A 13,454-nucleotide genomic window follows, 5' to 3' on the forward strand; every position below is an offset into this window, starting at 1 on the left:
ACCCCTGACAATAGGCGTTCCATAATACTCTGGAATATCCCTGGGGCTATGCTTACCCCAAACTGTAACCTTGTGCATTTGAAAGCCCCACTGTGTGTTACAATCGTTTGTGCGTTTGCTGTTTGTTCATCGACCGGAAGCTGCTGGTAAGCCTGCGCGAGGTCGATTTTTGCAAACCTTTTTCCTTCCCCCAGGGAGTGTAGGAGTTGTTGTACCACCGGGATGGGGTAGGGGTGATGTTGGAGAGCCTTATTAAGGGTGGATTTATAGTCAGTGCAAACCCTTAAAGAACCATCTGGCTTTAGAGGCGTAACTATGGGCGTTTCCCATGTCCCTTGTTCCACAGGGACCAAAATACCTTGGCTTATAAGTTTATCTAGCTGCAGGTCTAGCTTGGGGAGAAGCGGGAGGGGTACCCTGCGAGGTTTGAGCCGGACTGGTGGGACCTTGGGGTCAATAGAAAATGATATAGGGGGCCCCTTATACGATCCCAAGGTGGGGCTGAACACTTCAGGGAACTCTTGCACGAAGTTAGGCATATTATCACAGTTTACAGTACAAACACCAGAAATTTCAATCCCCAAAGGTTCCATCCAAGCCAAACCCAGGAGAGAGTGCTTAGCCCCTGTGACAATGAGCATGGGTATGGTACATTTGACATTCTTGAATACAATAGGTACATTTGCTGTTCCCAGGACCGAGATTACCCCCCCTTGAAAATCTCTGATTACTAAAGAGGTTTGCCTTAGATCAGATTTAGACAGGTTAGGCATGTACAGTTTAAACTTCTCCCATGGCATAATGGTATACTTAGACCCTGTATCAAGCTCCATCGAGCATGGTTGGTTGTTAAGTAACAGCGAGATAACAATTTTGCCCCCTTTTTTGGTTGCCGTGTTATTCACGGAAAATTGAGTGTTACCTCTTGAGTAGTCGCGGTTGGCGGCTGAGTAGTTCCTTTGACCCGAATAGCGGAACGGTCGGTTTTCTCGCGGCTGGGGCGTTTGGTTTTGTGGGCGTTGGTGGCGCGGTGTGGAGAATGTTTCCTCTGGTGCCGATGCTCTGCATGCGATGGCGATGTGGCCTCGACGGTTGCAGTGGTGGCATGTGGCGTCCCGGAAGGGGCATCGATGGCGCTGGTGGTTCCCTCGGCAGCCGGCGCAGGGGGCTGGGGGGTGAGTAGCTCTGTGGTGTCTTGGTTGGTCTTGTACCAGGAAGCAGTTGTCCACGTTGTGAGCTGGTTGGCTGAGGTCGTCTGATCCCTCGGCGCGGGGAGACGCGGAGTCAATCTTGGCGATGAGTTCTCGCCTTCCGTGTTCTTTTAATTCCTTAGCCGCTGCGTCGGCGGCTTCTGCGGTTTGCGCTAGTTTAATCACGGTTTGTAGAGTCGGTTCATCTTCGGTGAGGAGTTTGTTCCTCACCGTGGCGCTTCTCATGCCGAAAACCAAGGCATCGGTGAGGCGAGCTTCTGGGTCTTTAAACTTGCATTGTGCAAGTACCGTCCGAAGTCGCGTTGTAAACTGGTTGATTGATTCTGTTTCCTTCTGAGCCATCATGGAGAACTGATGCCGAAAAACCATGGCTGGTTTGGTCGGCTTGAAGTGGCTCGCTAGCTTGGCTTGTAGGACGTCCCAAGCGACGGTTCTTGCTGGCTGCGGGTCGGTGAGAGTCTGGGCAAGGCCACGGATTTCTGGGCCGCAGTAATTTAAGAAAATAGCCCGTCTGCGATCGTCGTCGGCGTCCTGTATTCCTGCCGCCTCGAGGAAGATCTCGAAGGTAGCCAGGTATTCGTCCCAGGACGTTTTTTCGGGGTCGAAGAATTCTGGAGCCCGGGCGATCTGGACGTTGCTCATGTTGCACGCGAGGTTTCTTCCGTCCGTCGTCGCCAGTGAAGTAGACCCACAGACAGGGTTCAAACAAATCGGTACTTTTTATTCAGCTCAGAGAACAAGTGACAGCTCAGCAAGGCAAGTGACAATTCAGCTAGTACCGACTGACTCTGCTTGGAGAAACCGCTTCTTTTATACTTTTGCGGCTCCCGCCAAAGCAAGAGCCAGCCGCGTCTGAGCCAATCAGGAGCGACTTCCTGCTTTAGCTCAGACAGCGCTGGAGACGGAACAAACTATCTACAGGAAATACAAGGTAGCCATTTCAAGATACAACACAAATAATCAGGTGGCAGAGCGATACAACACAGTGGAAGCAGAGATAATAACTCAAATTATTCTTGCAAAATAGAGTTTATCTACACTGGATTCTGATTGAACATGAGAGGGTAGGCTTTGTGTTACATATTTTTGTACTCTAAAATTATGCCACAATTTTGGGAGAACTGTCTTATGGTTCAGAGAAGAGTGTATCATTGGAATCCAATCCATAGAGCCAGGGTGGTGCATTGGTTAGAGTGCAGCACTGCAGGCTACTTCAGCTAACTGCTAGCTGCAATTCAGCAGTTCAAATCTCACCACCGGCCAAAGGTTGACTCAGCCTTCCATCCTTCCCAGGTGAGTAAAATGAGGACCCAGACTGTTGGGGGCAATATGCTGATTCTGTAAACCGCTTAGAGAGGGCTGTAAAAGCACTATGAAATGGTATATAAGTCTAAATTTATTTGTTTGTTTGTTTGTTTATTTATTTTTTATTAGATTTGTATGCCGCCCCTCTCCGTAGACTCGGGGCGGCTAAGAACAGAGTAAAACAGTTCATAACAAATCTAATAATTTACCATTTAAAATATTTAAAAAACCCCATTATTAAGCAGACATACGTACAAATAAACATACCATACATAAATTGTATAGGCCCGGGGGGGATATCTCATTTCCCCCATGCCTGACGGCAAAGGTGGGTTTTGAGGAGTTTACGAAAGGCAAGGAGGGTGGGGGCAGTTCTAATCTCTGGGGGGGAGTTGGTTCCAAAGAGTCGGGGCCACCACAGAGAAGGCTCTTCCCCTGGGGCCCACCAACCGACATTGTTTAGTTGACGGGACCCGGACAAGGCCCACTCTGTGGGACCTAATCGGTCGCTGGGATTCATGTGGTAGAAGGTGGTCCCGGAGATATTCTGGTCCGATGCCATGAAGGGCTTTATAGGTCATAACCAACACTTTGAATTGTGACCGGAAATTGATCAGCAACCAATGCAGACTGTGGAGTGTTGGTATAACATGGACATACAGAAATACTATTGCTATCCTGGTTATGTGAAAATCTCTGGCCCCTTCAGAAAAATAGAGCAAGGGAGGGTGAAGGGGGATGCAGATGATGGTAAGGTTGGTTTGGCATTTTATTGCATCTACTCCATCAGGAATGAAATGACTGATTTCCTGGACACTGGCCAACAGTAAAATCAGTGGACACAGTTTCCACACAATTTTCTCACCTGTTAGATTTCTCTGAATTCAACAGAACTACAGCAACACTGCAGAATCAATGAGAATACTTTCCCCCCAATATATACAAGGAAGTATTAATGTTTCAAAGCCACAAAATCTGGAGGGGTCTTAAAGAGGATCAAGTTCACAGAATCTGAACATTGGCAGAGTGGAATTAAGCCATTAAGTTCAATCTTCTGAACATTTGCAGGAATTCGGACAGAAGTATCCCAGAGAGAGGGCTATTTAGTTTCCACATGAAGCCATGAAGTGAAAGGGAATGAGTTTGGTGTTTCTCTGGACATTTGATTCCACTCTCACATTGTTCTTACTGACAGCTTTTCAAGTTGGTATCTGATGTTCTGTAATGTAAATCCAATATTTTGCACCCCACTTTCTGGAGAACATTATTACATGTGGCATCCTTTTAAGTCTTAAACAATTTGATATTGTTATATTCCCCCTCTATTTTTTCTTAAGACTAATCTTTCTTATTTCTTTCAGTGTCTCTTCACAGGATTTTCTGGTTCCTAAATCCTCATTATTATCTAAACCTTTCCAATTTGTCTGACTGCTGTTTATGAATAATGCAGATTATAGTAGACTTTCTCTTTCTGAAATTTGGGAAGTATATGTCTATAATGTGGCTGAACATAGAATGAGCAGTTCTGCAGCCAAATCACACTATTGACATACTTGTTGTTCTGCCGGTGTGTTTCAACCGCCCATAATTACAGGGTAATTAGTCCAGAAGACACACACCACACGATAAAAGGAAAACCCAAAAGTTTTTATAAACAGAAAAACAGAAACAGCTCCCTTTTTAAATGTCAAAGGGATTTTCTGGTACACACAAGGCACAGGTTAAATGCAGTCCAATTGCTCACCAAATAACTGGGAAATTGAGTCCAATTCGAAAGTCCAGAGAGTCCACACACACAATCCTGAAGAGCAAAAACCACGATCTTGATGAAACAATGAATCAGATAAACTGCCATGAGACTAAAAAACCAGGCTGCACTTTTATCTGTACCACTAATTACAGCAGCCCCACCCAACCACAGGTGGCCTCATTTTCTCTTGTAATAATCCTTCAATTGTTGTCTCCTATGCATCACTCTACGCATGCATGGATGTGTCATTAATTCTTGTTCAGAATCCAGGAATGATACAGATGACTGATCTCCTCCTGGGCTGTCTGCCAAACTCCCCTCTTCCCTGTCACTCACGCTTCCTTGGTCAGAGGAGACTTTGTCGGCAGATTCTACTGGGAGCAAAACAGGCCTGTGGCATGTGGATGTCTCCCCCACATCCACCTCCACCTTGCTTGGAGCAGGAGCTGGGCCAGAGCTAACCACAACACTTGTTATGTGTGATTTTCAAGCCAGCTATGTATCTAGTTACTTGTCATGCCCTCTAACCTAAATTAATGCTAATGAATGCTAAATTAATTAATCAGAATACTATGGGATACCTCAAGTACTTTGCTGGAGCCAACATATAATATGTTTACAGAATTTGCATTATTTATTATGGAAACTTTTATAATAATAATAATAATAATAATAATAATAATAATAATAATTTATTAGATTTATATGCTGCTCCTCTCCGAGGACTTGGGGCAGCTCACAACAACAACAATATAGTACAAATCTAATGATTAAGAAAAACTAAGTTAAAAAACCCTTATCATTAAAAAAACAGTCAGTGCAACACAATCATACCATACTCAAATCTTACTAGTCAGAAGGGGGGAGGCATTAATTCCCCCATCCCTGGCAACATAAATGGGTCTTCAACATCTTGCGACAGGCGAGGAGGGTGGAGGCAGTTCGAATCTCTGGGGGGAGTTGATTTCAGAGGGCCGGGGCCGCCACAGAGAAGGCTCTTCCCCTAGGTCCTGCCAGACGACTGTTTGGTCGACGGGACCCGGAGAAGGCCAACTCTGTGGGCCCTAATTGGCCGCTGGGATTCATGCGGTAGAAGGCTGTCCTATAGGTATTCTGGGCCAATACCATGTAGGGCTTTATAGGTCATTACCAACACTTTGAATTGTGACCAGAAACTAATCGGCAACCAGTGCAGGCCACCGAGTGTTGATGAGACATAGGCGTATCTAAGAAGGCCAATGATTGCTCTCGCGGCCACATTCTGCACGATCTGAAGTTTCCAAACACTTTTCAGAGGTAGCCCCATGTAGAGAACGTTGCAGTAGTCAAACCTCGAGATGATGAGGGCATGAATGACTATGAGCAGAAACTCCCTGTCGAAATAGGGCCGCAACCGGTATACCAGGCGAACCTGGGCAAACGTCCTCCTCGCCACAACCGAAAGATGATGTTCTAATGTTAACTGTGGATCGAGGAGGACGCCCAAGTTGCGGACCCTCTCTGAGGGGGTCAATAATTCCCCCCCAGAGTGATGGACAGACAGATGGAATTGTCCTTGGGAAGCAAACCCCACAGCCACTCCATCTTGTCAGGGTTGAGTTTGTGCCTGTTGACAGCCATCCAGACCCTAACAGCCTCCAGGCACCGGCACATCACTTCCACTGCTAATAAAATCCCTTCCACTCTAATAAATCACTTCCACTCTAATAAAAAAGATTAAATAAGATTAGTTTTGCAAATCCATATTATAATAATCTTGGTGATAACTACATTCTTTATCTAACTTCTTAGAAAATTTATTCTAAATTTTCTCAGGAATTTATATCAGATGGACTGGTTTACAGTTCCCTGTATCTTCTTCTTCTTTTTGGATGATATACATAAGTGATTTTCAACCTTTTTTGAGCCATGGCACATTTTGTATATTTACAAAGCCCTGGGGCACATTGAGTGGGGTGTGTGTGTGGCTAAAAAAAGTTTGGACAAAACATTTTTCTCTCTCTTCCTCCCTTTTACTCCATTTCTCTCTCCCTCCCTCTTTCTCTCCCTTCTTCTTTTTTCCCTCTCTCTCTCCATCCCTCTTTCTTTCTTTCTCTTTTTTGCTCTTTCTCCCTACCTCCCTCTGTCTTTCTCCCACCTTCCCTCCCTCCCTCTCTTTCTCTCTCTCTCTTTTGCTCTCTCTCTTGCTTGCTTTCTCTCTCTTGTTCTCTTTCTCTTTTGCTTTCTTTCTCTCTCTCTCTTGTTTTTTTCTCTCTCTTGCTTTCTTTTTTTCTCTCTGTTTCTCTCTTTCTCTCTCGCTTTCTTTCTCTCTCTCTCTCTTGCTTTCTCTCTCTCTCGCTTTCTTTCTCTCTATCTCTCTCTCTCCCTTTCTTTCTTTCTCTCTCTCTTGTTTCTCTCTCTGAGCGTCGCTGCACACCTGACCATGTCTCACGGCACACTAGTGTCTGATATACACAAGCAGAAAATTTTTACTGTGTCATCTCAGGCTACTTAGAGTTCAGAGGTTTTGTATGAAAGAAAGATAATAAGCCTGTTGCAAATCTGCATTTACCTCTTTACATTTTGTCTGACAGAAATGGTATGTTGCAGAAGAATCAGTTTGGAAACATCCTGACATTTTAAATTTGCTTGGTATGTAAGATTTTTTATTCAAATATGTAAGTTTTCAACTGCAGTCAGAGGTGACCCACTTTAAGGGAAGAATTATCCTATTGTGCAGAACCTTTCCTCATTTATCTCTCCTTGCAAAATCCATCTATTTTTTTTGGCTGCTCTTTTTTGGAGAAATTACTTCTGTGAAGTGTTGAAAAATGTTTATAAATAAATATCCTGTCCTAATTCCATACTTTACTCCTAAACTGAACATTAACAAAATGCTGCTGAAAATAGGTTCCTTATGGGAAAAGTGAAAAAAAAAATCATATCTCAAGGAACAGAGAAGTTACAAATAATCCTGGGAAGAATATTTTGTTATGGCAGCAGTATATTTGTTGATAAAGTTTGTAACATGAAAAGAAAGCGAACACTGCAATTTACTGAATCTGTGAAAAAAATTACACAAGTCAGCCTTGCTGAAGTAGCGGTAGTAAGGGTTGTGTGGGGTGTGCCTTTGTGAGTGGGTGTGATTTCCATTTCTGTTTTGACTGACATTTCCTTGGCCAGCTCTTCATTCCAGTCTTTGGTAATGAAATACTTTCTGCCACTAGTGCAGCTGTGGGAGTTATAATTGATCCACTTTCCTAATTATACAAGGGCAAGGACAATCAGGAGGCTGAGATCTGATGACCAAGAATCTTCTAGTACTTTCCTTCCTTTAAAAAAAAATATATACTGTATATATATTTATTAATTTTTTCCTTTTTTTAAAAAGTACATAGTCATATTTACAGATGAATCTACATCGCATATACATTCCTATCAACATTGTCTTCTAATTACTTTTACATTTCCTGATGTTTTATTCCAATGCTTCTTTTAAGTTTCTTTTTTTTGTCCATTGGTACCATTTTGTCCAGGTTTCATAATAGTCCGATTCTTATCGATTATTAAGTTCCATTGTCAATCTGTCCATCTCTGCACAGTCGTATATTTTCTTGATAATCTCATTGTCTTCAGGTATTTGCGGATTTTTCCAGTTCTGTGCAAATACAATCCTTGCAATACAATCCTTGCAACCTTGTAATATGCAAGCTTAAATATTTAACATTTTTAGAATAGTTACCTCTCATAATACCCAATAGAAAAAATTCTGGCGTATATTCTATTTTTGTATTTGTTATTTGACACAACCAATTATTTATTTTTCCCCAGTATTTTCTTGTCTCTGGACATAACCACCATAAGTGAAAGAAGGTGCCTTGAGTGTTTTTACATTTCCAACACATTGGACTGTAATTTTTGTGCATTTTAGCTAGTCTTTTGGGTGGAAGATGCCAACGGTATAGCATTTTATATTGGTTTTCTTTATATATTGTGGATTTTGTTAATTTAATATTTCTCTTCCAAATCTGTTCCCATTCCTCTATATATATATTATGGCCTACGTTTTTCGCCCAGGCAATCATTGTACCTTTAACTATCTCCTCTGGTCTTTCATATTCCATCCTCTTTTGTTGAGGCGCCATGATTGGTAGCAGCATTCCAGGCCTAAAGGTTTGCTGCCAATTTTCATTACCACTCGATGCATCATGACAGGGCATCTGAGGAAGGAGATGGAAGCTCACAGACTCAGCAGTCTGATGTGGAGGATTCAGGGAACATAATGCTATGGGTAGTCCTTAGAAGCTGCTTTGGGTAGTCAGGTCTAGATATTAAATGTCATATTGTGGTGTGACATTGGGGCCAGAAATTCAGGCCATTGCTGGCATACTAAAAACTAAAAAAAAGGAGAATATTTGTCACCCAGGGTTGAAATGAGGGGTCCTTGTGGCTCACTGAGCTTGGTTGTTTTCTTGCAGACCAAACTAGGTAACCTCTAGCACTGATGATGTTACCTAGTTTGGGTAATGAAACATCGTCAACAAAACAAACATGGAGAACGCCAAGGATCCTTCATACTACCACAGTGATGGCAAAAGGGTACACCCGCCCACACCCATAATGCAATGCCCTCTTCCCCTGCGCATGTGAGCACAGCCCCTCCACGCGCTGCCCCCCCATGCATGTGTGCAGGCCTCACTGAAGCCTCCAGACTTCCAGTAGGCCCGTTGGGCCGTTTTTCGCCCTCCACAGCCTTCAGGAAAGCCACCTGAAGCTTGGGGAAGGTGAAAAACAGACCCAATGGGCCTACCGGAAGTTTGTTTCTGAACTTCCGGTAGGCACGTTAGGTCTGTTTTTCGTCATCCACATGCTCTAGAGTAGAGGCCTCCAACCTTGGCAACGTTAAGCCTGGAGGACTTCAACTCCCAGAATCCTCCAGCCAGAAAAGCTGGCTGGGGGATTCTGGGAGTTGAAGTCCTCCAGGCTTAACGTTGCTGAGGTTGGAGACCCCTGCTCTAGAGGCTTTCTTGAAGGCTGGGAAGGGTGAAAACAGTCTTCCCCCTCCCTCCAGAAGGCTGAAAATCAGCTGGCCAGCACGCATATGCAAGCTGGAGCTGACATAGGACAAAGCCTCATATGCCCTCAGATATGGCAAGTTGCTTTGAGATAGGGTGGGGCGACCCTGTTCTCCCCCTAGTCGGGACTGTCTTCTGCCTCACATGTCCCACTGACCGATTACATCCCACAGAGCTGGCTTTCCAAACAGTGCTGGCTGGTGGGACCACAGGGAAGGGCCTTCTGTGTGGTGGCTCCAGTCCCCCGGAATCAACTCCCCCCAGAGATTCGCACTGCCCCCACCTTCCTGGCCTTTCAAAAGTCTTTAAAAACACGGCTTTGCCGGCAGTCTGGGGCCGTTGAGCAACAACACTCTGCTCCAGCCAGCAGTAACGAATGAGCGATGGCAGTAGAAATAGATGAGTGATGGATGGATATTTTAATATTTGGGGTTTAAAATTTTGTATCTCTGTTTTATCTTTGTTCACCGCCCTGAGGCCATCAGGAGAAAGGCGCCTTATAAATTTAAGTAATAAATAAATAAGTAATGAATAAATAGTCCCTTCTCTTGAGGGGGGCTAAGCCTGAGGCAACTTCAGGGCTGGGCCTCCCTGCTGGGCTCTATACTTAGCCAAGTCCCAGCCCCCTCTTATCAGCCTGGCCATGTCATCAGAGAGTATTTTTGGGGACAGCAGCTGCAGGCATTTGTAACACTTCAAACTTTGCTCCACTCACAAACGCCTAGGGAGCAGGGCAGAAGGAGACCAGGGGTGCTACAGCCTAAGAGGGGCAGACAGCCATTGGGGTGTATGAGGAAGAGAGGGCAGGCAGACAACGGAGATGCCCTAGAGACTGATCATGGAACAGAAAGGGCAGAGAAGTATTGAGAAGAGCAATAGGAGTTTAGACCCATGAATGACCAAACAGCTGGATATCATCTGACAGGACCAGGAGAAGCAAGAACGGGTTGCCTGAGGAAGCAGATACATGAGGTTAGTGAACCTAGAGAGAGAAGCAAGGGGTTCTGTTGGGAGACCCTTCTAACACCCCCTTTTAAGCTTGTGTTCCTGCAAATAATGGGATTAAGGAGAACCAAAGTTGACTATGAGGGTATTCTGGATGCATCTGAATGGTGAGGGCCATACAATGAGTAACCAGACTTGGTTGCTAAGTAACAGAATCAACAGGTTTTGGGGGTACCAAAGGAAACAGACCATGGGCCTTTGTGATCTGGAGCTTTATGGAGTGAGACAGATCAAGGGTTTCTCCCATATCGGAAGCCCAATTTTCCTCTCCATGAGGTGGCTGCCATCCTGAGCAGCTTCTCCTTGCTGTTTCCTATCATCATCATCATCATCATCATCATCATCATCATCATCATCATTAATTAGATTTGAATGCCGTCCCTCTCCGTAGACTGTACCAACAGCTTATTAGAATCATCTCAGTGAGAACTGAGGGGAAAGAAAAATGGCGTTCCATCCTTCTGGAATTCTCCCCCTCACTTTCTCCCAAGGGTGGGTGGACTGGGTGGCAGTGATTGGCAGCCTATTATCAGCAAAACACTATTTAGAGGAATGCATGATAGGGCAAGTATGCCTGGCAGGCTGTAGTGACAGTTGGGCAACTGGATCCTCTCAGCATTGGGGTAGCGTTTCAGCAGGGAAGACGAATTGGGAAGCCCCTAGTTCAAATCTTGCATTACTCTCGTCTCTCATTAAGGGGTCTCTGTGCGCCACTGCCTTGCCCCATTACACACATACCATACAATATTTATGCAAATACATCAGGTTCAGGAGGGAAGTGTTTTTAACAGGAAAGTGAACACAAGAACAAGGGGACACAATTTGAAGTTAGTTGGGGGAAAGATCAGAAGCAACGTGAGAAAATATTATTTTACTGAAAGAGTAGTAGATGCTTGGAACAAACTTCCAGCAGATGTGGTTGATAAATCCACAGTAACTGAATTTAAACATGCCTGGGATAAACATATATCCATCCTAAGGTAAAATACAGGAAATAGTATAAGGGCAGACTAGATGGACCATGAGGTCTTTTTCTGCCGTCAATCTTCTATTTTTCTATGTTTCTATGGTTGGTAAATCCACAGTAATTGTATTTAAACATGCCTGTGATAAACATATATCCATCCTAAGATAAAATACAGGAAATAATATACGGGCAGATTAGATGGACCATGAGGTCTTTTTCTGCCGTCAATCTTCTATTTTTCTATGTTTCTATGGTTGGTAAATCCACAGTAACTGAATTTAAACATGCCTGGGATAAACATATATCCATCTTAAGATAAAATACAGGAAATAGTATAAGGGCAGACTAGATGGACCATGAGGTCTTTTTCTGCCATCAATCTTCTATGTTTCTATGTTTCTATGGTTGGTAAATCCACAGTAACTGAATTTAAACATGCCTGTGATAAACATATATCCATCCTAAGATAAAATACAGGAAATAATATACGGGCAGATTAGATGGACCATGAGATCTTTTTCTGCCGTCAATCTTCTATGTTTCTATGTTTCTACATGAAATATGCTGGTGGTGGCTGAGCTATAAGTCACGATTGTGCTTTAGTTCAAATATGGTTGGCTACATACCACACCATATTTTTCATTAGACCTCCTTCAGGTAAATCAGAAATTATTTCTTTCGCGCCAGAGCCTCAGTGGCACAGTGGTTAGAGTGCAGTCCTGCAAGTTACTTCTGATGATCAGCGGCTGCCAGCAGTTTGGCAGATCGAATCTCAGTAGGCTCAAGGTTGACTCAGTCGTCCATCCTTCCATGATCGATAAAATGAGGATGCAGATTGTTGGGGGCAATAGGCTCACTCTCTGTAAAAGCACTATGAAGTGGTATATAGTCTAAATGCTATTGCTATTGCTATTTTTGGTGGATTGGACAGCTGCTGTGTTGAGAAGGGCTAGAACATGGGGTGGACAATCCAAGACCAAAGTAGTACATTGGTTAAAGAGGTTGGACTAGGACTTGGGCAATTCTTCCTCATAAACATCTGTTTCAATCCATAGCGATGTCAAAATGGTGTCCTGAACACTTTTGTAACTTCATCATTCAAGTTATTCGTGGCATTTACACAATATGTCACAAGTAATTTTAATGAAAAGGTCACTACACCTCATTATTGAACTACTTGCCAAATTCATGTCCTTTACTTTCAGTTTAACATATTTCTCAGGGTTGATGTGGTATGCAGCTTTTTTTTTTTTTTTAAAGGAAGCCAAATTCCCATGTAAGCTGCCTTGAGCTTCCGGAAATAAGATGGAATATAAATCTCAAAAGCAAACAAGCAAATAAACAAATATTGTGGTCTCTTAGCCTTTATTATTTTTATTTATTTTTGCAGCTGCTGAAATCCATTTGAACACCACTGCTGAAAATTGACTATTATCTAAAATTCTGAGGTAAGAGATTGCTAAAAATGTAGCGTAACCTCTAAAAAGTTTTAAAATGAAATAGATTGGCTCTCTCAAAACCTGGCAAAACAAAATTGATTCTAAAAATGGCTGCATGACATGCTAACTCACTGGTTCTGCCCTCATGGTAGCCCTCATCCCTCTGAAAACCAGGAAGTGTAGTTCTTGGGTGGCTTCCAGAATTAGTAGCTCTGGCCATTCATGATACAGAAATGCTGATGAAGGTAGAGAGTACAGTGACATGGCTGAAGATCTGTATATATATACAAAAGACATCCACTTTCATGCAAACAGAGAATTGCACTAAAGATGATAGTTCTGGCATGACCTTGCCTCGTGATACTGGAAGAACTGCAAAGATTCAAGCAAGGCGGCTTAATTTTCTCCTTTTGGTTATCTTATTTTCCCAAAAGTATTCACTACAGTCCAGTTCCCGGTTTTAAGATATAATTGTCTATTAATGCCTTGCAGATTCGCCTAGTTCAGCTAAGATCAATGTTTTTTAAAAAAAATAATGATAGGGTTTTATATGTTTTTTTAATATTAGATTTGTTCCACTGCTATATTGTTTTTATTACTGTTGTGAGCTGCCCCGAGTCTTCGGAGAGGGGCGGCATACAAATCTAATAAATAATAATAATAATAATAATAATAATAATAATAATAATAATAATAATATAATGCATCAAAGTGTTAGCCTCA

At 43.1% G+C, this 13,454-nt stretch overlaps 1 protein-coding gene across 4 annotated transcripts in view; it reads left to right on the top strand.

Annotated features, from left to right (window-relative positions):
* The window catches only part of OBSL1 (obscurin like cytoskeletal adaptor 1), a 149,970-nt gene that overhangs the window by 20,245 nt on the left and 116,271 nt on the right, over nucleotides 1-13,454 (top strand). Inside the window, exons 2-3 of one of the 4 annotated variants that reach the window (XM_070728524.1) lie at nucleotides 6,840-6,897; nucleotides 12,683-12,740. The exons of 2 other annotated variants lie outside the window; for them this stretch is intronic. The gene's annotated coding sequence lies outside the window, so the exon portion shown is untranslated. The remainder of the gene's footprint in view (nucleotides 1-6,839; nucleotides 6,898-12,682; nucleotides 12,741-13,454) is intronic. One more of the 4 variants, XM_070728518.1, reaches the window with a different exon arrangement.

The sequence above is a fragment of the Erythrolamprus reginae genome, chromosome 1 (assembly GCF_031021105.1).
Source record: "Erythrolamprus reginae isolate rEryReg1 chromosome 1, rEryReg1.hap1, whole genome shotgun sequence".
In the NCBI taxonomy this organism is placed as follows: Eukaryota; Metazoa; Chordata; class Lepidosauria; order Squamata; family Dipsadidae; genus Erythrolamprus; species Erythrolamprus reginae.